This window comes from Podarcis gaigeae (genome assembly GCF_964106915.1).
Source record: "Podarcis gaigeae genome assembly, chromosome: 14".
Taxonomy (NCBI): Eukaryota; Metazoa; Chordata; class Lepidosauria; order Squamata; family Lacertidae; genus Podarcis; species Podarcis gaigeae.
This window is the reverse complement of record NC_139690.1, coordinates 4,166,750-4,189,919: the sequence shown is the minus strand read 5'-3', so window position 1 is coordinate 4,189,919 and position 23,170 is coordinate 4,166,750. Positions and strand designations below refer to the sequence as shown.

At 46.3% G+C, this 23,170-nt stretch overlaps 1 protein-coding gene across 1 annotated transcript in view; it reads left to right on the top strand.

The window, feature by feature from the left end:
- Positions 1-23,170, top strand: part of RORA (RAR related orphan receptor A) — a 359,488-nt gene that overhangs the window by 237,114 nt on the left and 99,204 nt on the right. The gene's annotated exons all lie outside the window — the stretch shown is intronic.

Below are 23,170 nucleotides of genomic sequence, written 5' to 3'. Positions count from 1 at the left end.
CCATCAGAGATGTGCCATCTGATTCTAGACTCTCCATCAGTGTAAATGGGCAATCTCATTTCCTCAGCATTCATGAAACTGTTTAAATGATGTCTCAATCAAAGGAGTGTCACATTGCTTGTTAAAGTCACTTTTTGTGGCCATAGTCTGCATTTTAAAGCTCTGTGTCCGAGCATCCTTTTATTTTCCTTTTTTTGCTCCACAGCTTTCCTTGTGAAAACTCACTCTTTAAAGCTCATTTCGAGCAAACATCAATCCACAGGAAATCCATTTGCTCTGATTCAAATTTAAAGAGCAGGTTTTCATGGGGAAAGCTCAGGGCAAAACAAAAAGCGATTGGACATGGAGCATTAAAGGGTGGACCTCTGCCTGGAAAGAATGAGGCAAAAGGAAAGTGTGGATAAGCCCTAAGCAGCTGAGACTCTTGCAAGCTCCTCCCAAACCCACCACTACCACTTGCCTTTCAACTTTTGTATGTTCTGCTCTGTTCTACTTCCTGCTGTGGAGCAAACATGAAATCCAGCTACCGTTTCCCCAGATGAGGAAGGCTGGAGTTTGGAGCAGAGCAGTCAGGTGTTGCTCAGCAATGAATTAGCTCAGACTGGAAGCTTTAGTACAGGCATTGGAGGACGTCACCCCTTCCAGACTCTGCATCAGGCCTCAACCCAAGCAAGTGCTTCCATGCGCTTCCTCCTCCTCCTCCTCCCAAATAGCCTCACAGATACTTTCCCAGCAGCTTCAACATTCCTGCCTGACTCACCAGCTCCTCTGCTCTGGAGAGGAGAGACTGGTGACTGGAGCTTAAAGCCAGCCAGAAACCCAGGGAGTTGGTGTGGTGATCTCCAGTCCTGGGGCAGAACTGTCCAGATTTGATGATTCCTCACTGGCTGTATGGAGATCTGCTGGAGGGTCCTGCTCCCCTTGTTCCTCCTCTGAGGTGAACTCAGATTTGAAGCAGGGTTGATCTCAGACATCTGCTTATTATTGTAGGGCAAGGAAAGAGGCAGAAGAGAAGACCAGCAGGAGCACTGAGAGCAGAATCCATGACCATTTTAGCTCCCTGTGTTTCCTTGGAAGGAAGCACCTTCAGTTCAGTGGAAGTTGCTTTCACATAAGTTGCTAAGAACTGAAGCTATTGGAGGTGGAGGAACTCAAAGTGCTCAGTGCAGTCGGTAAAAAATTGCAGCGCCAGACCAAGTTACCACTTTCCTTAATGTCATCATGCTGCATGTGCCCCTAACAGTGACGGCCAGTAGTGCAGAGTTCCTTGCGTGATGATGTCACAGTATGGGGACAGACTGAGTCTCCTTCCCCTCAGCAGCTGCATTGAGCATGACCTGCATTTTTTATTTGAGCCGATTCACCTCAAAGCAAAGCATCCTTGATTTGAGTGTTGCATTGAACTATTGTCAGTAAACTCCTGTGTCTTGAGCCATTGAAGCCCCATTCCAAATATCAAGAACAGTATAAAGAATAATATTAGGAGGTATTGAGAATGGAGGAGGTGAGTTCACGAGTGGGAGGAAGGGGTAAGTAATTTGGTTGGTGGGAAGAATCAGATCTATCAATAGCTTAATGATAAGCATAATGACTACCAGCTGAACCTGCACACTCAGGAGCAGTCCATCTCTGAATGCCAGTCGCTGGGGTGCAACAGTAGGAAAGGGCTCTTGCACTCCTGTCCTGCTTGTGCGCTTCCTAGAGGCTTCTTCTGTTGGGGATCACAGTGGCAAGCAGGATGGTGGGCTAGACAGACCTTTGGCCTTTTCTTTCATTAACGTTAAAATCAACCTGCAGAGTTGATTCCAGGCTCATATTTCCAGGTGGCTCAGAATAAATCTGAGAGCCTCTCCTGTTTTGACTTTGGGGTGTGAAGTCAAGGGAGGCTTTTTAGTTTTTTGTTTTAAAGTGTGCACATCCCACTTTCCTCCAAAAGTCAGAACTTTGCTGGAGTGATAGTTAACGGTGTGTGGCTGTTAGCCCCACTGCCTCTGGAGAACTGGAGAAAACTGAATCCTGTCCCCCGAGGCCAATGAAATAGCTGTTTGGTCCCTCGTGTGTTTCTGCCTAATAACTTAACCGGGCAGCCTGGAGGTCCCTCGGGGGCTTCTCTGCAAGACTGCTCCCTCTCTTTGCTAAGATTGCTTATTAAAAATGATTTTATAATGAAGTTGCCTCAAATAGCAGCAAGTTTCTTGCTTGTCCTTGAAGCACTGTTTGCCCTGGTAAAATAATCCTCGAGACAACCATGCTCTCTCTCTCTCGCTCGTTTGCTTGGTTCAAACTTTTTTATAAACTACTATATTACAATTGATTTTTTCCCCCTTGGCGGGAGGGAAGGAACACCTGTTCCTCGCCAGCTGTTTAGAAGAGCTGAAATTCCTCCAGTAGCCATTAAAGTGAAACGTGTCTTATTTGTCTTTCATCCATAAGCCAGCCATCTATCACCCTTTGTTCCTTCCTCTGACATGCCAGCTGAGTTCTAGCTCTAATGGCTGGCATGTACTGCCTCTCCGTCTCGAGACAGGCATGGGCAACAGGGTGCCCTCCAGATGCAACTGGACCAGCATGCCCCTCAATCCTGACCATGGGCTGTGCTGGCTGCAGCTGATTGGAGGCGGAGTCCCACAAAATCCAGTGGGCACTGAATTGGCTGCCTCTGCCTCAAGTGGTGGATCACTTGAAGTAACATGGCTGCTTCTGCATGGCCACAGACAGATCAAGCTCACGTTGCACTAGATTCACCCAGCCATTACACTGCCCCTTGAATGGTGGCCAGCAACCAGTATCTTCATGGTGTGAATTTTCAACAGACTCCAACTCTGCTTAAAATAACTTCTCCTGTATTTGCAAACACATGAAGTGAGTTAATTTGCCCACGGCCATAACATCCAAGACCTAATTCAGAATGCCCACAAATGCCTCACAATTTGTAACTTCTTTGCCACATAACTGAGGTATCTCCAACATGAGTTGTAATAAGCGGAAGGACCTGGGCAGTCCAGTGCACATAGGAGCCCATAGATCTCAGCTTGTTAGAAGTGTCACATAATACCTGTTCCGCATTTGTACAAACTCGGTCTTTTAGTGTGGCAGCACCCACACTTTGGAACTCCCTGCCTGTTGATATCAGGCAGGCACCTTCATTCTACTGTCTTCGGCACCTGCTACAAACGTTTAGCAAGTTGATGAGTTTTAATTTGTTTTTAGTTTACTGTTATATCAACTTTTTGAAAGTCTTAAATAATTGTTATTAATTCTTCTTAGTGATAATTTTATTATTTTATCATTTTGTAAACCACTTGGAAGTTGTTGTTTTTACAATCAAGAGGTGTATAAATTTTATGAAATAATTATATAAGTAAACTTAATCCTCTGAGAAACAAGTGAAAAGCCTTCCCTTTTCTGGCATGCTTTTGGAAGTTGAGTCAGCTCACACGCTTATTTTTGTCCTCTGAATTTGGTTTAGTACTTTTATCTATTAACGGTTCTGTGTGATATTATTTGAGCTTGTATTCCTTGATGGTTGTCATCTTATGTTGAATGGCCATTTGCTTTCATGCTAATTTCATAGCAAATTGTGGATGGGAACTTTGCTTGTTTGTGATCACAAATGCCTTTTCACACTCCAGGTTCGGGAAACTCTTTGGACAGCACAAACACACAGACCCCCCCCCCCAGTGAGCCGACCCTCTTGCTGCAGAAAGTCCAACGGGCCCCTGATCAGGTGTGGGCCCTCAGCAAATGCCCTTGGCGCTGATCTGGTTCACAAATTATGCCCAGCAAAACTGGGTTGGCCTCATTGATCAGGCTATGGAAACCAATCCCAGCTTTCTGACGAGCGTACCAGATGGGCGGGGTATAAATAATAAAGTATTAGTATTAGTATTACCTGTAGGAAACTCACCATTTTGTTTTTTGACACCTTCAGACATTAAACCTACATAACTTGACAGGTGAAGAGACTCTAATATGGTCAAGGAAAGGACTGGTGTTCTCCCTCCCTCCCTCCCTCCCTCCTCACACCTGGCCTTTAACTAGCATCCACTAAGCTGGGCCATTTTATCCTGCAGGGTCAGCGTCTGCATTTGCCTCCCGTGGGATACGCCGGCATCTAATCCACCTGTGAGTTGAGAATGCTCAGTGCCGTAATCCGGAGCTTGTAAAGCTCACTCTTCTTAATCTGTGAGGGAATCGCCACATTGAGAACGGCAGCGACCAGCCAGTACATGGAGACGTGCTCAGATTCCCTTTGAGATAGAGTTGTCTTGCTCCCCGTGACCAGCGTCTCTCTTTCAAGGCCCTCTCCATAAACTGATTCCTTATCTCTTATCGTTACCATTATTAAACCAGATACGTAGCTGGAAGGGTAGCCAGAGGATTCACATAGATAGAGGAAATGGATTTTCTGTCCCAGTTGGAATAGCCGCTTCTTCCTTCATGGGAGTGAGCAGCAAACGTTGAGAGCAAATATTTCAAATTACACTATACCGGGGGAGGGGGGAATAAATAAATTTGAAGACTAAGGGTGTTCTCTTTCTTTTTAAGGACTCTCTTCTTTTCTTTCTTTTTTAAATCTCATCTATTGGCTTTTTGCAACGGCAAAGCAGTATAAGAACAAAGATATACTTCTCTCTCTCTTTGCTGCTACATTAAATACCATCCTAGCTTTTCCTTCTTCCTCAGTGCTAATGACAACTGCCTCTTCAGGACAGGTGACGGAATGGAGGAATCCATCTATTTCTGTTCCGTGTACTTTCCCTTGTAATCACTCATACAACTGTTCTGTTCCATATCTGCATTAATCTGCATTATCACTGTTTTTCAAAACCTTTCAACAAATGTATCCTAAAACACACCACAAGCTTGCAAGCACGTGTCTGTCACATTCCCATATTACACTTTCACTGCATATCTAACTATATAAAGGTGCAAAAGGCGATTATGGCAGCTCTCATAAGTTTTCCATTTGATATCACCATCTACCAAAACACGTTGTTTTGTTTGAACGTCTGTCTTAATACTTCACTCCCAGCTGTGTGAACCATAGTTAATGACAGCCATCCACCAACAGACAAGTTTAATGGTCCATAAAAATCCCAGCCCTTGGGGTGTCACTGGATATTTATTGTTACACAAAGCAAAGGAGTAAATTTGTCACTTTCAGATTTAGGTGACTCGAATCGGCGCTTTAAGGCTGCGGGAAGTGGTGGCTTCAAATCACTTTCATTGCATCTCATTATTGTTGGTCGCAGATGTGATGATTTTGTGTTATTTGCTTATATCTTTCCACCCTGTCCCCTTCCCCTGTCCTGCTTTCACATGTGCTCCATCAAGCCAGACTCAACTGGGGCAGGGTCTACAAACATTTTGCCAGTGATGCAAGATATATTGGTTGTGGTTGCCCCAGGTAGAGTTACCAGCTCAGGAGCATCCCAGACCATGAGATTTCAGGGCCCAAACCCCAAGTCCACATGGTTTTGTAGCGTCTTTTACTTTGTGCTTCATTTAAGAACTTGCTGGCTGTTTATGGGGGGGAAACAGCAGACAGATGCTTTAGCAAATAATTCAGTCAATAAATCTTACCTAGCGGCAGACATATGCTTTATTTTGGGGTGAAGGTCCCCTCCCCACCTCCAAAAAGAAGTAAGCGAGGTGCAACGGGCTTTCCTCTAACTTCTATTCTCATTGATAATGAAAGTTGTGATTATTTCATCTGAGAGAGCTTCACTTGTCAGTATGTAGACTGTTCTGCTTTCTCTCTCAACTTTCTGTCTAGTCATTTTCCACCTCCTTCCCACACCCTGACAAGTATTTCAGTTGCATATTCAGTCCCTGGTTGATTCCTTCCAATGTTAAAACAGGCTTTCCTCTCAGCCTTCCCTAACCCAGTGCTGTGCAAATGTTTTGGACTAAGGTCTCATCAGTCCCAGCAAAAAATCTACAGAAGCATCCCCCGCCCCCCAAAAATCCGATGAGAAGGAAAGAGCATGCTCAGTGGTCCCAGAATTCTGGCTGGACAAGACCATTCCCAGCTGGAAATGGGGAAATGGTTTTGGGAGCAAAAATGGAATGGAGTATCCTGAGTACATCAGCAGAGGATGGGAGCCCTTTGGAGGGGAGGTTGTAGCCTCTGCCTGCTCCTCCTTGGGAAAGGGTGTGCTGTTAAAAGGATCTGGGAGGAAGGGCTCCAGGCAGGGGCTAGGGCCATACCACTCCTCCAAGGAGAAGGGGTCCCCCTATTTGATGTAGGACATAGGGCACCCCCCTCCAAGATGTGGTTTACCCTTAGATGCACTTCCAGCAGATAGGTTGGAGTGGAATAGCAATGGCTTTACCCAATACCTATGCCAAACCATTCACGACTGTAACCAATAAAGTTGTGTCCTTATTTGAACCCAAAGCCCAATATGCTGTTGTCCATTGTGGTTATTTATCTCTCCAGGGAACTGTGGGGTCAGGGGGCCTTGGTACATAACACTCTGTGCTGCGACGCTTTGGTGCAAGCCCGTATTATAGAAGTCATGATTTAATTCCTCCTCTGGTGAAGCCATGTTTTAAAAGGGGGGGAGGAAATTGTATGTTTTTGACTCCTTGACACAATGAGGCAAAGATAGGGGAGTCACATGCTCATGTTGTTGTTTTTTCATTGTGGGTGGGAAGAATAAGAAAATGTTGCTTGTCACCTTCAAGGCGCTGACCCTTCGTCTCCTGCAAGGAATAATTACTCATTTTCAGTTGCTTTCCCTAGAACTGCTTAATGAATGTTGCATAAGGTTTAGAAGTAGGGCAAGCTGATGGGATCGTTGCTCAGGTGTCTGGGAGAAGCCAAAGGGACAGCAAGAGCTGGAGGACGGGAGGGGCCAGAGGTGACCTTACAAACTTCCCCTTTCCAGCTGGGACAAACTGACCTAAATGGCGCCTTGTTCTCCCAGAGGTGGTCAAGTGGCTGGGGTTGCGGCTGGAATGACAGGAATGCTCTTCTGCTTTACGTAAAATGAAAAAAGAAATGAAATAAAATCCCTGCATATGGAAAAACAGCAGATCAGGGAACACAATCCCAGCTCTCACTGAAGCAAGGAGGAGGGGCCTCTATTGCCCGTTCCCTTTCTGAGGCCACGCCCCACTGGTGGGTGGGACCAGAGAGAGAAGTGGACAGGGGCGGAGGTAAAGGGAGTCCGAGTAAAGGATGTGACGCTCACCTCTGTACAGACAGCTACATTCCAGCCACACAAAGGCAGTGCAGGAGAGGCAAGTCAGTGAGGGGGTGGTCTGTGGTGAGGGGTGCAGTCTGGGTCCCCATGCTCCCCACCTCTATCTTAAACGGCAAGTGCAAAACCGTGAGTCTGTGGAGTGGAGCTCAAGGTCATCTCCCTCTCCTCAGGTGCACAAGTGGGAGGAAGGTGCACAAGTTCATCAAAATAAGTGGCATTGTAACCTGTGCAGGAAAGTGCAGAACTCTCAGCCCCATGGCAGCATGTGAGCAGGAGTTTAATTATTTACCACCATCACCCTGGCAGGGGGCTGGGAGGCAGCAATGTGTCAAAAAGCAAAGAGGTGCCCTTAGAGATCCTATTGGGGGGAGACATCTTTGCCGAATTGAGCTGACTCTTATCTGCAGAACCCCTCCCTGGTATCTCTTTCTTGGCCATGTTGGCGTGTGACCAGATACTGAGGACTGGGTTATAGAAAGAGAAACACTAGCTGGACCTGCAGCAGATGTTGTATTGCAGGAGTGCTTGTGTGCAGGAATCCTGCCAGTCACCCAAACCCATTTCTAGGACGCCCTATGTCACCCCCACCCCCATTTTCTATTTCCCCCACCCCACTAGTCAGACTGCATTTCATGAATGCTGAATGTGCACAGTTACTCCTTAGGACTCCCCCCCCCCAATCTTTTTGTACATAATTATGCAAGCCTTCAGATTCACCCCCATGCCTTGTGATACCTCCCCTGGTGCTGTTTTGGCTAAGGAATGATCCACACTTGGCAAATGAGTTTCCTATTAGTATTTAATATAAGTTATGGAAAGGCAATGATGTACATTCAAGTTCTTCTGTGGATTCGCTAACCAAAGTGTCAGTTACCTAGAAACACCAAGTGGTTAAACAGGGAGATGGTTATCGAGTCCCCAGAGTAAAAGGGGGTGTGGAGCACAAGATTTTGTGCTATATCCTTGAGGCAGAAACCCAGTCACAGCGAGAGGCTGTGAACCACCACTTGGCAGCTGAAACTTAATTTACATTCTGACGTCACTGAGTACCATCCCTCCCTTCCTTAAGAGACTTTCTGGTCTGTCATTATTCCATGCCAGCTTAATAGATGAAAGGGGCCAATTTGCATTAAGAAGTAAACACTTATACAGGAATCTGCCTCCCCTATGATGAAAGCTTGCAACATTTGAAACTTTTTAGTCTAGAAAAAAGGCAAGTGAGATGTGACATGAGAGACATGTATAAAATGTCATGGAGAACAAGGGTAGAGAAAAGTTTTTGTCCTTCTCTCATAGTACTACTACTACTAGTAGTAATATTTTTATTATTTATACATGTCCATCTGGCTGGGTGTAATTCGTGGGCATTCACTGAAGCTGAGTGTCAGAAGATTCCCCACATAGTTCAACTCTGCAGCTCCCTTTGGCAGGAGGCCGTGATGGCAGCCAACTTTAAAAGAGGATTAGACACATCCAGGGAGGAGGAGAGGGCTATGGGTGGCTACTAGCCTGGATGCCTCCACTGTGCCTCCAAGGGCAGAGGCAGTAATGGAAACTGCGGGGGGAGGGGGAGGGAGTGCTTTGTGCTCTGGCCCTGCAGACAGTCACAGAAATAAGATGGGTCCTCAAAATAGGTGTCAAAAACTGGGGTAAAGAGGTGCCTCTTCAGCATTCTTCAGGAACTACGTATTTTTTGCTCTCTAAGACTTACTTTCTCCCTCCTATAAAGTAAGGGGAAATGTGTGTGCGTCTTATGGAGCGAATGCAGGCTGCGCAGCTATCCCAGAAGCCAGAACAGCAAGAGGGATTCAGAATATATTTTTTCTTGTTTTCCTCCTCCAAAAACTAGGTGCGTCTTGTGGTCTGGTGCGTCTTATGGAGCAAAAAATACAGTATATAATGAGGATGCTGGCTCTAAGGGGAGGGAGTTCCCCAATTTAGGTAGCGACCACTTCTCACAGGTCTCCTTTGAGGATGGAGGAACTAACCAGAGGGGCCCCTTCTGCCCATCTCAGCACCTGAGACGCAATGCAGAGAAGGAGACAGTCTTTTAGATATTTGGGACCTGAGTTGTTTAGGGCTTTAAACACTAACGTGATGTCAGGCTGCCAGAAAAGCCCTTCCGTCTGTGCCTGCAGTAATGAACTTTATTGCTCAATAACCAAGGAGTCAGCACAAGGTACATCCATCAGATAAGCAGGTCAGTTGCAGAAGCTAAAGTTCTGGCCCCTCTTCCCCCCTTATTTAGACCTCCCTTCTTGCATTTTTTCACCGTGACTCAGCTTTTCTTAATTGTTCTAGGCTTTTCTCGACCCTCCTTTCCTGTGCTGAGAGTGGGGGAGGAGAAAGAGTGGAATCAGGACTCTGTTTCAGAGCAGGAGATGCAACCCAGCTCCTTCTCTTGCCAGTGTCTGTGGCTACTCAAACTTCTCCCCTTCACTCTCACTCTCTGCTGATGGTTCAAAATCCCCTTCCCCCTCAGGTTCCTCCTGGACCACTGGCTGACACCAGTTTTCCTTGTCCAGCCAGTCCCTGACACGTGAGCAACTTCAATTGGGCCCAGGAATGGACTGGCAACCAGCACAGCTGTATTAAAATTGGTGTTCAGTGAACTCTAAATGGAACTCCAGCCAGTAATCTGGTTGCTGCATTTTGGACCATCTGAAGTTTCTGAGATCTTCAAGGGCGACCCTACACAGAGCACATTGCAATACAGTGGTACCTCGGGTTAAGTACTTAATTCGTTCCGGAGGTCCATACTTAACCTGAAACTGAAGCAATCCTGAAGCAAAAGTTCTTAACCTGAAGCAATATTTCTGGGTTAGCGGAGTCTGTAACCTGAAGTGTATGTAACCCGAGGTACCACTGTAATCCTAATATGTTGTGATTAGCTGGCAACAGGAACAAACCAATAAGTTGTCTGAAATGTTTTATTTTGTCTCCCAATAAAAGGGTTGAGCAGAGGACACCCTCCCCCAGGAGTGGATGATGTTTTGTCCTGTTATGGGACAAATTTCCCCAAATACTGACTCCCAGAATGTGGCCACTCTTTTCACAGGGCCACCCCATGTGCTGGTATATTATTGATGCACAGACTGCACCCAACCAGCCTGCACCCTAGAATTTGCTCTCTTTCTGGAAGGCCCCATGGCAGGAGAGAGAGGCCTCAGGGCCTCACCCTCACAAGCACGTCACAGTCTGAAAGTCCACAAGCACTTGTGATGTTCAGAAACCACCCACAGAAGGAACTTGGGTAGACCTTCCACTCTCCTTGACATACATGGCCTCATCTGCCCTGACCTTTCGCTGAGAATGCTATAAAAGTATGTGGGAGGATGGGGCAGTGAGGTGCCTTATTATTTTGCAGAGTGCCTGAAATGCTTTGGTGTATGGAACGCTTAAGTAGCTAATTGTTTTCCAACAAAATACAGTTTTTGCAGGCCAAGCTTTCGTATTGGCATGTGGATCTACTCGCTAAAATAGGGCTGGCCAGCCCCCATCAGGGGGAACAAATCATCCCCTGCCTAAGCACATTGTTCTGCTCCTCCCAGACAGCACCAATTTTGGTGGCGGCAGCACGAAGAAGAGCATTTAAAGTAGACATAGCACAGCAGTGGGTTGTAGGTGTCAACCTCTCTGCCCAGCACAAGACCCTCATGAGGGTACAAATTGCCCCCTCCCCAGTCAGCGATTAATCAACTGATGAGCAGGGAGGGGAAAGTAACACACACAACACTCTGCTGATCTGCCTGGGGCTGTGTGTCTATGCACGGGTGAGAGTGTAAGTGCAAAATGTGGGGTGGTCACACAACCTACTCCTGGCATGCAACCTCCAGATAGTTTGGCCAAAAAGGGTTATCCACTCCAGCAGCAAAACCTCTGCATGCCTTACGGACGCTGCATGCCTACGCATCTTTATTCAGATGAAAGTCCCACACTTTCATTGGGGCTCATGCTTGGGTAAGTTTGCATGGGACTATAAACTTAGTTCTGATTTACATGTCACAGAACCAGTGTTGACGCTGCTGGCTGCTCTGTTCTCGCTCCCATAGTGATGCAGGCAGAGGCCCACATGGTTAGGGCAGATGGCGCACCACCACTTGCTTCAGAGAATGCGCTTGCAGTATTTTCCTAACTTGAATTAAACACAGATGCACACTTGTTTTAACCTTGGTTTGTTTAATGGGTAATCTCACAGACAAGCAACCAAGCTGCAGCTGGTTTCTCTGAAACTTGGTTTGTTTCCCACATGGTCTTGCTTTGGCAAAGCATCAGGGGTGGCCAAACAAACCATGGTGAAACACAGCTGGCAGGTTTTGGAAATTGTGCCAAACCATAGTTGAAACAAGACACACATTTGCAAACCAACAACAAACAATGGCTCTGCTAGGTGGCTGGTTGCCAAAAAACAAACCATGGTTGGTGGTTAGATTGAAATATTCAAACTATTCAACCATATTTTGGCTAAAGAAGCCATGGTTGTGTTACATAGTTGTGTTACATACATAGTTGTGTTACATACATACATACATACATACATACATTGAGTTACATACAAGCCAGGCTATTCTGAGCCCTATGAAGAGAACTATCAGATGTGGCCTCTGGCAGGGAGACATAGAGTTTTTGGTGTCATCCTATTCTCCACAGCTTCTGGGTGGTGTTGTTTTTTAAAAAGACAAACCTTTATTTTAAACCAGTGGTTCTCAAAAGTTTACTGCCAGACCTTCCAAGTGTCCCTACTTTCTAAGGACAGTCCCAGAATTATAGGCACTATCCTGGTTTCTGATTTAATCCTGTAATATCCTGCTTTTCCTTAGGACATCCCTATTTTCATTGGAGAAATGTTGGAGGGTATGGAGTTAAGCGACCCTGAGCCACCTGAAGGCAGCCCTGCATAGAGAAGTCTTTTAATGTTTAATGTTTTTTGTTTTTTTATATGATGGAAGCCACCCAGAGTGGCTCGGGCAACCCAATCAGATGGGTGGGGTATAAATACTACTACTACTACTACTACTAAGTCCATATTTTCATCAGAGAAATGTTGGAGGGTCTGTAGTGTGTGCTGTTCTGGTTGCCTCATCTCAAAAATGATATTGTGGAGTTAGAAAAAGGTCAGAAAAGGGCAAAGAAAATGATTGAGGGGATGGAGCGACTCCCCCACGAATAAACGTTGCTGCATTTGAGGCTTTTTAGCTTAAGGGGTGTGGCAGGAGAGGATGACAAGTGTGGCAGGAAGATTCAAGGACAATCAAAGAAACATTTCAGTGTAGTATAGCATCAAAATATGTATTTTTGCAGAATATGGATATAAATATTTTCAAAATAAGAGCAAGAGCTTCAAGTGACACCAAGGACAATCCTAGTTGTGTTTTACAATGTATTTCTTATCAATAAAAAAAATGATGTGGTGTGAGCAAATTTTTATCCTGAAAGTATAGCCCAGAGAAAAAAAGTTTGGGAACCACTGTTTTAAACATTCCAGAAATTAAAAGACGCAGCCTAGATGTATACATCAGCAGAAGCTTGATTAAACAAATAAGTTTTAAGGAGGCCCCATAATACCATCGGACATGTTGTCTGCCTAAATGCAGGCTTCTAATGTTTTATTTTAGAGGAATGAGCGCCACAGATGTTAGAACTAAAACTTGCTTGATCAACTGCCAGGTATTGAATTGAAGGTCAGTTCTATCGTTAGAACTCTATCCTTGGTTCTCTTAACTGGATTTTACCTGATTGGCTCCTGCACTGCCCCCCCCTTCCATCCTCTTTCTTTTTCTAAAACACACAGGTCAGCTCATGCAGTTAATTCTGCACAAAATATGGATTCACAAAATGCATGATATGCCTTGAATATGAATTGTCTGCTTCGTTTTCCTCTCCTGTGTTATTTGATCTACAGCTAGAGGAGTCATTCCCAAAAGGAATCGGAGCAGATTTTATCTCCCTGTTTTGTAATTTAATTGATGTTTGTTTACACAAGTGACCTTGCCGGAGATCGCTAATTTGGCATTCCAGTGTAAAAGCTTAAACAATAATTTAATTCTGTCCCATCAGGGAATGGCGATTCTGCTGCGATCCCTGTGCCATTTGTTCTTGCAGCATTCAGGGTTTCCTGTCAGGTGGGGTGGCCTGAGCTGATGCTGTTCTGTGGCTCTGAGGTTGAGTCCCAAGTTTGATCCCTGGCAGCTCCAGGAAGAGCTGCTCCATACCTCTGTTTGAGATGCTACCCCATCAAAGATAAAAGGCTGTCGGACCCTGCCCCAGGTTGCGGGAGCAACATTGCTATATGCTAGATCCTGCCTGAGATCCTGTACCTGCCCTTGCCTGGTTTCCTGCCTCGTGTCCTGCCTTGGCCCTGTCGGACTGACTCCCAGGGGAACCTTCGGATTCTGGACCAGTCCTGGACCGCGTTTCACGGGTTACCCCCAGGCCCAGCACAGGAGGGCAACCAAGACGATCAAGGGTGTGGAAACTAAGACTTATGAGGAGGGCTGGAAGGAGCTGGATATGTTTAGCCTGGAAGAGCGGAGACTATGGTGGCTATTTTCGAATACAAGGCAAGCTTGTTTTCTCCTACTCTGGAGTGTAGGACTCGAGGCAATGGCTTCAAGTTACAAGAAAGGAGATTCTGACTCAATATTTGGAAAAACTTTCTGACAGTGAGAGCTGTTTGACAATGGTACGGTCTCCCTTGGGAGGTTGTGAAGTCTCCTTCCTTGGAGGTTTTTAAGCAGAGACTGGATGGCCATCTGTCATTGATGCTTTGGCTGAGATTCCTGCATTGCAGGGGGTTGGAGTAGATGACCCTTGGGATCATTTCCAACTGTAGGATCCTGATTCTGTAATTCTATGAATCTGCTATTGGTGCAATCTATTGGACAGACCTGGGTTCTACTTTCTCTACTCTGTGCATGATTTTGTTAATTTTTTCATTGTCCTAAAACTTCTCCCTCCTTGCCCATGTTGCTTCAGGCACATTTATTCCAGTCTGCCTCCCTTTTAGTATTTTGCTTCCTTTGATGCAAAAAGTGGGTGCCTCTTACACCATTTGACGGTGAATGGCACAGTTGTGTCAATAAACACATGTGGCTCCTCACACTTGCAGTTGCAGTGCTTTGCATGTTTAACTGGGGAGTAGGCCCTATTGAAGAGAATAGGTTTACACTCTTGGGGAGTAATTGGTTGTTCATGGACCATGAGGGCTAGGATCCTGTTTTTTAAAAAAACAAACAAAAGGAAAACAAACCGAGGTTTTCTGTGTTCTGTCAAGAGCATGTTAGCTGAGCTGTGTTTGGGCCCCGCAGTACAGCAGAAGGACAAAATGTTTTTGAATGCAGAATTGGGCTTCCTTTTTTTAAAAAAAGTTGCTAGTCCTTATGAATGCCCAGTTGTGCTGCAGAGTGTGTGGGCAGCTGCTGCTTCTCAGAAGGCAGAAGAGTTGCTAAACAGGTTTCCCAGTAGCTTGGGGTGGGGCTTCTGCAGCGCCCTGTTCTTTGCAGCTAGCAAAACAAATAACATGCAAAATTATAAAAACGGTGCATCGTGTGAGTTGCAAGGACCTCGGAATTTACCTTTTGATCCTTTTTCCATACATGCATGGAGTTTTCAGAAGCATTCCCTCAAGGGTACCATCTAGGGGGGGCTGGGGGGCTGATTCCCTCAAAAAAAATTCAAGGTGGGGGCCTGAGCCCCTTCATTATTCCACAGCTGTGACAGGCACTGTCAGACCTCCTCCTGCCACATGATGTCATGTGAATTTGCCAGCCCCCCCCCCCCCCGCAAGCTGGGCAGAACCCAGCATGGGTTTCTCCCTCTTGGGCAAAGCAAAACTGTGGCAGAGCAGCCTGCCATATCCAAAGCCAGGGCAGGAGCTGGGGGAGGGGTGGAGATTTCCCTTACAGTTTTCTTCCTGGGCTTGCACAGCTGAGGGCCCTTTGGCAGAAGGTGAGAAGAAGAGACCTAAAGTCCTGCAAATCCTTAGCCGCCCCCTAGAATGCCCTGATGGTTTTTTTTTTTGGGGGGGGGGGAGGTTGCAACATCACTGGGAGGACATCTACCCAGGCAGAGACTTCCATGAGCATACTCGGCAGTAGGGGGGGGGGGGAGAATCCAGAAGGGCAACTACCCCCCCCCCCGGACCTCTCAATTTGTCAGTGAAGCAGTTTTTTGCTGAATGCCAGCTGCAGAATCTACATCCTTTTGCCCCTGTGCATGGAACTGTTTCTGAACCGTCTGATTCCTTTGCCCTTTGCCCTCCACCTAAAGATGCCACAGCAGCCATGTGGGGTCTGATTGGGCTGCCACAGGTCTTGCCAGTCTATGACAAATTGCTGGGGGGAGCACATCAGATCCATAGCCTTTCGTCACCAAGGTTTTCTACACTGGTTAGCGCCTGTTGACATCTGCAGATAGCAGTCATATCTGAATCTGTTTGGTTGCCAGCCACACAGGGAAATGTGCTCGAGTCCACAGTCATAGAGGATGAACAAAAGCAACACTTGGTGACTGAAACACTTCATACAGCACTCGAGTTTCAGTAGAATCCTGAGAAACGGCACTTGCATCCCCCCCCCCAAAAAAAATTCCTTTGTGCACAGCCCAATGTCTGTTTTTAAAGTTTTTTTTTCTCCTTTTTTCCTTTTAGTTTGTCTGCAAGTTGTCTGGAGTATAGTATCATCTGAAAGGCTGGGGGTTGAATGTTTAAAATAAAAATAAAGGCAGGTGTTGTTCCCCACTACGTAGGGACATCGTAAGAGGCTGCCTTATGCTGAGTCATGCCCTTTGCCCAGTTGCTCCACCTGGCAGCAGCCCTTCAGATCTCCAGGTAGAGGATCTTCCCTGTAACTCCTCCTTCCAAGTGTGGTGGCAGGAGTTGAACCTGAGGGCCTTCTTCACGCCATGCAGGTGCTCTACCAATGAGCTGTTGCCTGTTTCTCCATGGCCTGCTCCTCCCGCCAGACTCCCTCAGCTCAGCACACACCAAAGATTCACTGAGAAGCTTAAAAAGCCGGCCCTCCTAGCACTGCCTCCTTAGCCAGCCAAGCTGGGAGACGGGTCCTTTGGTGGCTTTCTCCCCACCGCCTTCAAAGTTCTTTAAACCCTCATCCCTGAAACATCTTGTGATGCAGAGCTCGCCCGTGGCGTGTGCTTCTGACTGTCAAGGACCTACAGGACCAAGTGGCCGCAGGAATTGCCTGCCTCCTGGAAACTTTCACAGGCTCTCTTCTTGTGGCAATGCCCATCGACGTCTGCTGGCATCCCCAGATAACCAGGAAGGGGAGAGGAAAGAGGGGGGAGCCTTTCAGGAACCAGCCTGAAAACCCAGACATAAGACTTTCCATCAATTACGGGCAGCGAAGCCTCAGGCAAACAGTTTTGAAAGTGAAATCGGACACCTCGGGGAAACTTGCTCCAGAAGGAAACCTAATATGCCAGGATTTGACTCTGGCACTCGGGCACACCCTTCTGCTGTGTCGCCCTCCCCAAAATAGGCACATTACACTCGGGCACACCCTTCTGCTGTGTCGCCCTCCCCAAAATAGGCACATTAGCTTATGTTAACTTGGTAATATGTATTCAGTAAAACACGTAGAGGCCGACTTATGCCAGCCACATGAAGTGTAACCGCAAGCTCAGCTGGAACCCCTGGGGTTGGGACTTTTAAAAAAGAAAAACCCTGATTAAATATATACTGCGTATTTATCTTCCATCGTTGTACACCACTGCCGCAATGTGCTGATGTTTGGAGGGATAATTTCAGCAAGTTGTGTACCATATGAGCAATGCCACAAATTTGTGGCTGTCAAAGGCAGGCTGGATACCTGGAACAACTGGAGTCACTAACCTAGGATTTCTGGCATCAATTTCTAGGGCTTAAGACAGGTTGTGCTTTGTTAATGATGCAAGGCCAGGAAGCCAGGCTCTTAGCTTCTATATTAATCCTGCCCAGCGCACAGTCTTCATACTGCCAGCCGGACGTGATGGCCCCACATTGCAGGCGACCCTGGCCTATTCCCAGGCAATGAGGCATGAGTAGCAAAGCATTATGAAAAGACTAAAGTGTAGGGTTGCCAGGTCAGGAGCATCGTAGACCCTGAGATTGCAGGGGTGGGCCTCAATGATGTCACAGGGGTAGGCCTGATGATTCTTCATCTGTGCCCCCTCCCACTATTCAACCCTGGAGACAGAGGTTAATTGGGAGAGGGGAGAAGGGAGCAGAGGAGAGTAGGCTGCCCCAGAAAGTTGATGGTATAATTGCAGCTAGCTTCTGCCAAGCTGAAACTTGCAAGCTGCATGTGATATAATAATAATAATAATAATAATAATAATAATAATAATAATAGCTTTAAAAAAGGCACACTTGCTCACCTAGAGATTCAGTTCCTCTCCCTGCTATCAGGAGGGATCCAGGCAAACTTGGAGACTATAATAAAATCCCATACAAAGGTTCCACTTTTCAACTAGATATCCTTCAGATGTTCTTTAGGATCACCACTCAGTTGAACACCTGCCTCTGGAAGTGAGTGTGTTTGTGTTTGCCTTAGCCTTCCCCAGCTAGGTTCCCTCTTGATGTTTTGGAGCACAACTCCCATCACCTCCAGCCAAAATGGAACTTACAGTGCAAAACATATGGAGAGCACCAGTTTGGGAAACGCCAGTTTGACTAAAGGGGCAACGAGTGTAAGTCCGGTCTTGAGTCCCTGCCGTTTCCTGAAAAAGACCTCAGTGGACAACTGCCATAGAAATCTCAGAACCAGTTTTAAATTTATAGGTAGCTGGGGTCTCAAAATGTAACCCAAATGGAAATTCTCCAACCAAGTAGTTACTTATATAATCCTAACATCTGGGAGGTCTCTAGGTTGCCAATTTTTTCCCATTTCTTCACCATCATTGAGATTTTCCACACATTCCGCAGAATTTGGAACTACACACAGTTTCCAGTGTCTCGTTAGCTCCATTTTTGTAGCACCTAGTAAGTTCAGAATCATGCCTCTTTTTGTCTGAGTTGAGTGTTTTAAGGAAAATAACAAGACAGCAAGCTCCAACTGCAGCTGTATTTCTTTTATTCTGAAATTAATAAATTAACAAACTCTAATACCCTTGTAGTATGCCATCTGTAGTGTGATCCTTAAGGCGACTGGGAAGTTGTAGACCACTTTGGGAAGGAGGGCTTGATTTTGTGGGAGGTGACTTGGGTGACTGCTTGCAGCAATAAGACTGGGAGTAGTCGACCTGTTTATTCAACTCTTCACTCAAGCGCTAAACAAATAGTACAAGCAGTTAATCTTTGTTCAGAAAGCTGGCAGACGTGGCCTACACAGCAGTGTGGCATTAATGCCCATTCATTTATAACATCAATGCCTGTTCAAAGGGGAATGGGCACGTGAGTAATTGTGGTCATGTATCATCTTACACAAGATGTATCATCTTATGCAACAAGGGAAAATCATGCACACAAACCATGTAGCAAAACTGTGAAATGGGCTACAGGCAGAGGCGGAGCGAGCTGCTCTGGCACCCGGAATGGCGCACATGCTGTGCACCCAGGGGCGGGGCTAGTGTCCCAGGGGGTGCCGCCTGTGGCGAGCGTCCCAAGGGGGGTGGCAGCGATGTCACACCCCCCCCCCCAGGGATGACACCTGGGCAGACCGCCTCCAGCACCCCCCTTCCTCCACCAGTGACTACAGGCACAATTAAGAAGAAAATACCCAAGAGCTTAACAAGTGTGTGGGGGGGTGTCATTTGGTCTTGGACTGGTGGGAATGTGGTTGCACCTTCTGGCAGGCAAGTTCCTCCTGGCCATTTCTATTTAATGCAAAACTGCTCCATGCATGGAATAACAAGTTATCAAAGCTGCAATTTTCAAAGCTTACACAGTCAAATTTCTACTGAGCCTTATATTTCCACACTGCCCATTCCAATAGTCTGTGAAGCATGCCCATTTCTTTTCTGGTGGGTTTTGGGCCAAATCCAAGATGTCTTTCTTTCTTTCTTTCTTTCTTTCTTTCTTTCTTTCTTTCTTTCTTTCTTTCTTTCTTCTTTCTTTCTTTCTCTTTCTTTCTTTCTTTCTTTCTTTCTTTCTCTTTCTTTCTTTCTTTCTTTCTTTCTTTCTTTCTTTCTTTCTTTCTTTCTTTCTTTCTTTCGCCTTTGAAAGCCCTCAGTGGCCGGGGAACTGCATACTTCAGAGAGTATCTAACCCTGTGGCGCTGGTTGCCAGTTAAAACACAGTCACAAGGGCGGGACGGGCTTTTGCCAGGGAATGTCACTTTACTTCCCCACATTCACATTCATTATCGGGGGGTGTTGAGGTATAATTACATTGATTTTAAAATTTGTTTGTAATCCTCCCTGAGCCATAGAAGCATTTTTTACTTAAATAATATATAATCCCTCTTTTCTGCTGTCGGCAGTCACAGCTTCTTTCTAGCGCCAAAAGGAAGCCACATTTTTCAAAAATGTGTGCGTCAAAAAGGGTGTGTGTGCATTTGTGTGTGTTTTAAAGTATGTTGCAGAGCTTCCTGCTTCGTTTTGTTCTCTCTTGGGCTGTAAACAAACTGTTTTGACAGCATCCACCTCTTCTCTCTGTGTGTCACTGATTTGTAAATGTATTTCAGCAGCTTAAAAAATCTCTTCCCAGTGCTGTGTTGGTGGGCAGCAGCAGCTCTGGCACTGGGCAACATTCATTTTAAACTGGCATTTGAGAGAGGGTCTCCCTGCCCCCACCTCACCCTGACCCGGCAACTGTCATGGAGCATTGTGGTTTGCAGACAGCACACTCTGAAAGGGCTGCTGCTTCGTGGTATTTGGTGACAGCCTCTGCAAAATCCAATAATAAAAGGAAGTGGTTTTTATACAGAAAAGAGAAATTTGAGACTGTCGCTTGCAGTAATGATAATGGTACATGGTGCCATCGTATGCATTACTTTTTCCTGCAAGAGCTGCCCCCAAGTGATTCAACAGCTGAAAGTATCCATGACAGTCTATATTTTTCATTGGTTTGGGGTTTGTTAGAGGAGCAAATTTCCCACTGAATGCATTTCTGCCTCATTTTTTCCCTGCCTATGAAACAGGTGACAGTTGCAGGTGGCCTTGATTTTCCTGGAGTTATGTATGAGCACGCTCCAATCAAAGGCAAGCACATTGGAGCCCCATTGATTTCAATGGGACAAAGGTGAGCAAGTGCTTCGTTTTGTTTTGTTTGCCTGTCATGGATTCTTTAGCTGAGACTCCTGCATTGCAGTGGGTTGGACTAGATGACCCTTGGGGTCCCTTCCAACCATGATTCCCTTGCGGCATGGCTCGCTTGCTTGAGCCAATTTGACTTGCGAGGACCTAGTGCGGTGTAAGGCAGATCTCTTGAGCAAGCAGGCAGAGGGATGCTGCAGCCTTTCCCCCCCCCCCCCACACACCCCATCACTGTGTGGTGCTATAATTCTTCTTACGGCTAGTGATAAAAACAATAAAAGTGCAATGATCAACAATAAAAGAAGGCAATCTTAAACTATCATCCGAGTGCAGTCGGTGCCCCAGTTGCCCATGAAAATGCTGAAGATCCCAAGGCTTCCTTAACGTTCCCCTTATGGGCCAAAGAGCCAAGTCACTTCTCAGTGCACATTTTAAAACTTGAGCTGAAGTCCTGCCTGCCTCTTCAGTGCTGTGAATGGCTGCCATGGCAACATCAAATAAAAGAGGTGTAATGGGTGGAGCCAGGCAGCTTTCAGGGTGGAAGGAAGCTGGAGAGTGGGCAAGGAAATTTCCCAGGACAGCCTTCGCAGAAGCCACAAGGTTATACAACACATGGAAGTGGACCACAAATAGGAAGCAAATGGAAGCAACAGATTTCAGTATAGCAAATTAAGTCTACCTGTCATGGAGCGGGGATGGGGGTGGGGGGGAGGCTCACACATCCTTCTCTACCCAAGGAGCGTGCAAAACAGAGCTGGAGAGATGTGTGACTCAGGCTGGTGTGTGACCTGGTCTCAAGGGCCCCATTGGACCCCTCAGGTTACCCATCCCTGAGCTAGAAGAACTCCTCATCCTGGCCAGAGACCATCTCTGCCTCCTCCCCTTACCCTGCCCTGTAAGGTTAAGTCCCATCAGCCATCACTCTGAGCTCCTTGGAAGAACGGTGCAAAAAGGTACCGAAATTGAATGGAGGTTCTTTGTTACCCTTCTGCTAATAGTGTGGGTGTGTGAAAGCAAACCAGGCCTATGGATTTAAAAGGAGGTGATGCACCAATAAAAGTTTGCAGAGACGGTGTATGTATGACTCTTTGAAATGTTCCTCCTAAGACCTGACATAATGGGCGTTTTCTTGAACCAGATGGGACAACCTGTTTCCTCCAGCTCTGCTCCTCTTGAAACTGGGCATCACTTAGGTGTGGGCATGAGAGCTACAGGGACGTCTATCTTTGTGAAGTTTAGCATGAATAAGCAGACGGCAATGAGTTCTGGGGGAATTCGTCAGGGTTCTGTTCTGGGTTTTCCAGTTCCTCTCTGCCTCAGTCCAGCCTCCTTCACAGGGTTGTTTTGAGGGTAAAATGGGCAGGAGGAGAATAATTTTTGCCACCTCAAGCTTCTTTGGGGGAAAATCAGGGTATAAATCAGAGTTTAAAGCAGATGGTACCACCCCCTGGGGTGCTGTGGGATTACCTGGGGGGTGCTAAGAGGTAAAGGGGTGGCTGGGGGGTGCTGGAGGTAAATGATTTTCAGACTTTGAAAAGCTGGTATCACTGGATCAAGTCAATCAATTCTGATGAATTGATTAAACTAAATAGTTTTAATTGGATTTTGAATCCATGTTACAATTGTCACTGTTTCCAATTTTATTGTGCCCTTATCTTCCTTAGTGTATCATGCAAACCCCTATTCTGAATAATGGATTTAATAGAGGAGGATGGGGGCACTGAGCATGAGTTTATGGAACCAAGGGAGAAGTTGCCCCCCAAAAATTGAGAACCACTGATGGTAAACAAAGGAAGTAATAGTAGTTAAGCACAAACCACATACTGAGTCACTAAATCCCCCCCCCCTTTTTGAGGGCCTTGCAGGCTGGGGAAGGGAATGTTACTTGCAAATCATGGTACTAGTCCTCCAGCATATTAGCATTTTCAATGGGAATGGAAGTTCTTCTTTGACAAAGAGAATGCCTGGAGGGTTTACTGAAATCTCAGATGGACAGGTTCTGTCTCAGGGAGCAGCACAAGAGCTGTTGGATGTGCAGGTGGGTTCCCAGAGGAGATGCCAAGGAGAACTAGGGACCTTCTTCCTGTCCCCTTCCTTGTAGCTTATGATATCATGATTTGCAAATGCATCATTCCTCCTGAAGGTAGTGTTTAGCCTTTGGCCACCCTAATCATCAATCCTAAACAGCATGAGGCAGGCATATTTATTGTTTGGATGGTGGACGTCAATCTTAATAACACAGCCCCACCCACTTAATTGGAGAGTGACTTTGGAGGGCAGACACACGCCCTTCAGGGAGGCTCATCAGCCACCTCATTTGGTTATGTAACACATCCAGATTCCCAGGAATTATTCAATGTCATGAACTCTGTCCACAAATGTCTTCCCCAACCCTTTGTCTTTTCTGCTGCTCAGACTATAACTATGCATATCAAAAACCAAGAGCAAACGAAGGAGCTTTTTGCACCATGGGTGACTGAAGCTGCACAAATTCTCTGCCTGCAGAGTTAACTTTGCGAGGATAGAATCGAATGTGGGTTGCAGGTCCATCTGCTTTCTGGGGAGCAGATCTGGAAGGGAGGTGACAGGAAGTGCCTCTGAGAGGGTGGGTCTTCTTCAGAGGGTGGATCACCATCCCCTAAGCCGCTAAGACACTCCCTGGGATCAAACACTTCTTGGGGTTCAGAATCTGCAACTCTCACCTTGCTGGGAATGCTATCCATGGTCCTCCATATCTATTTACCCAAGCTCCTCCCACTCCTCAGGGT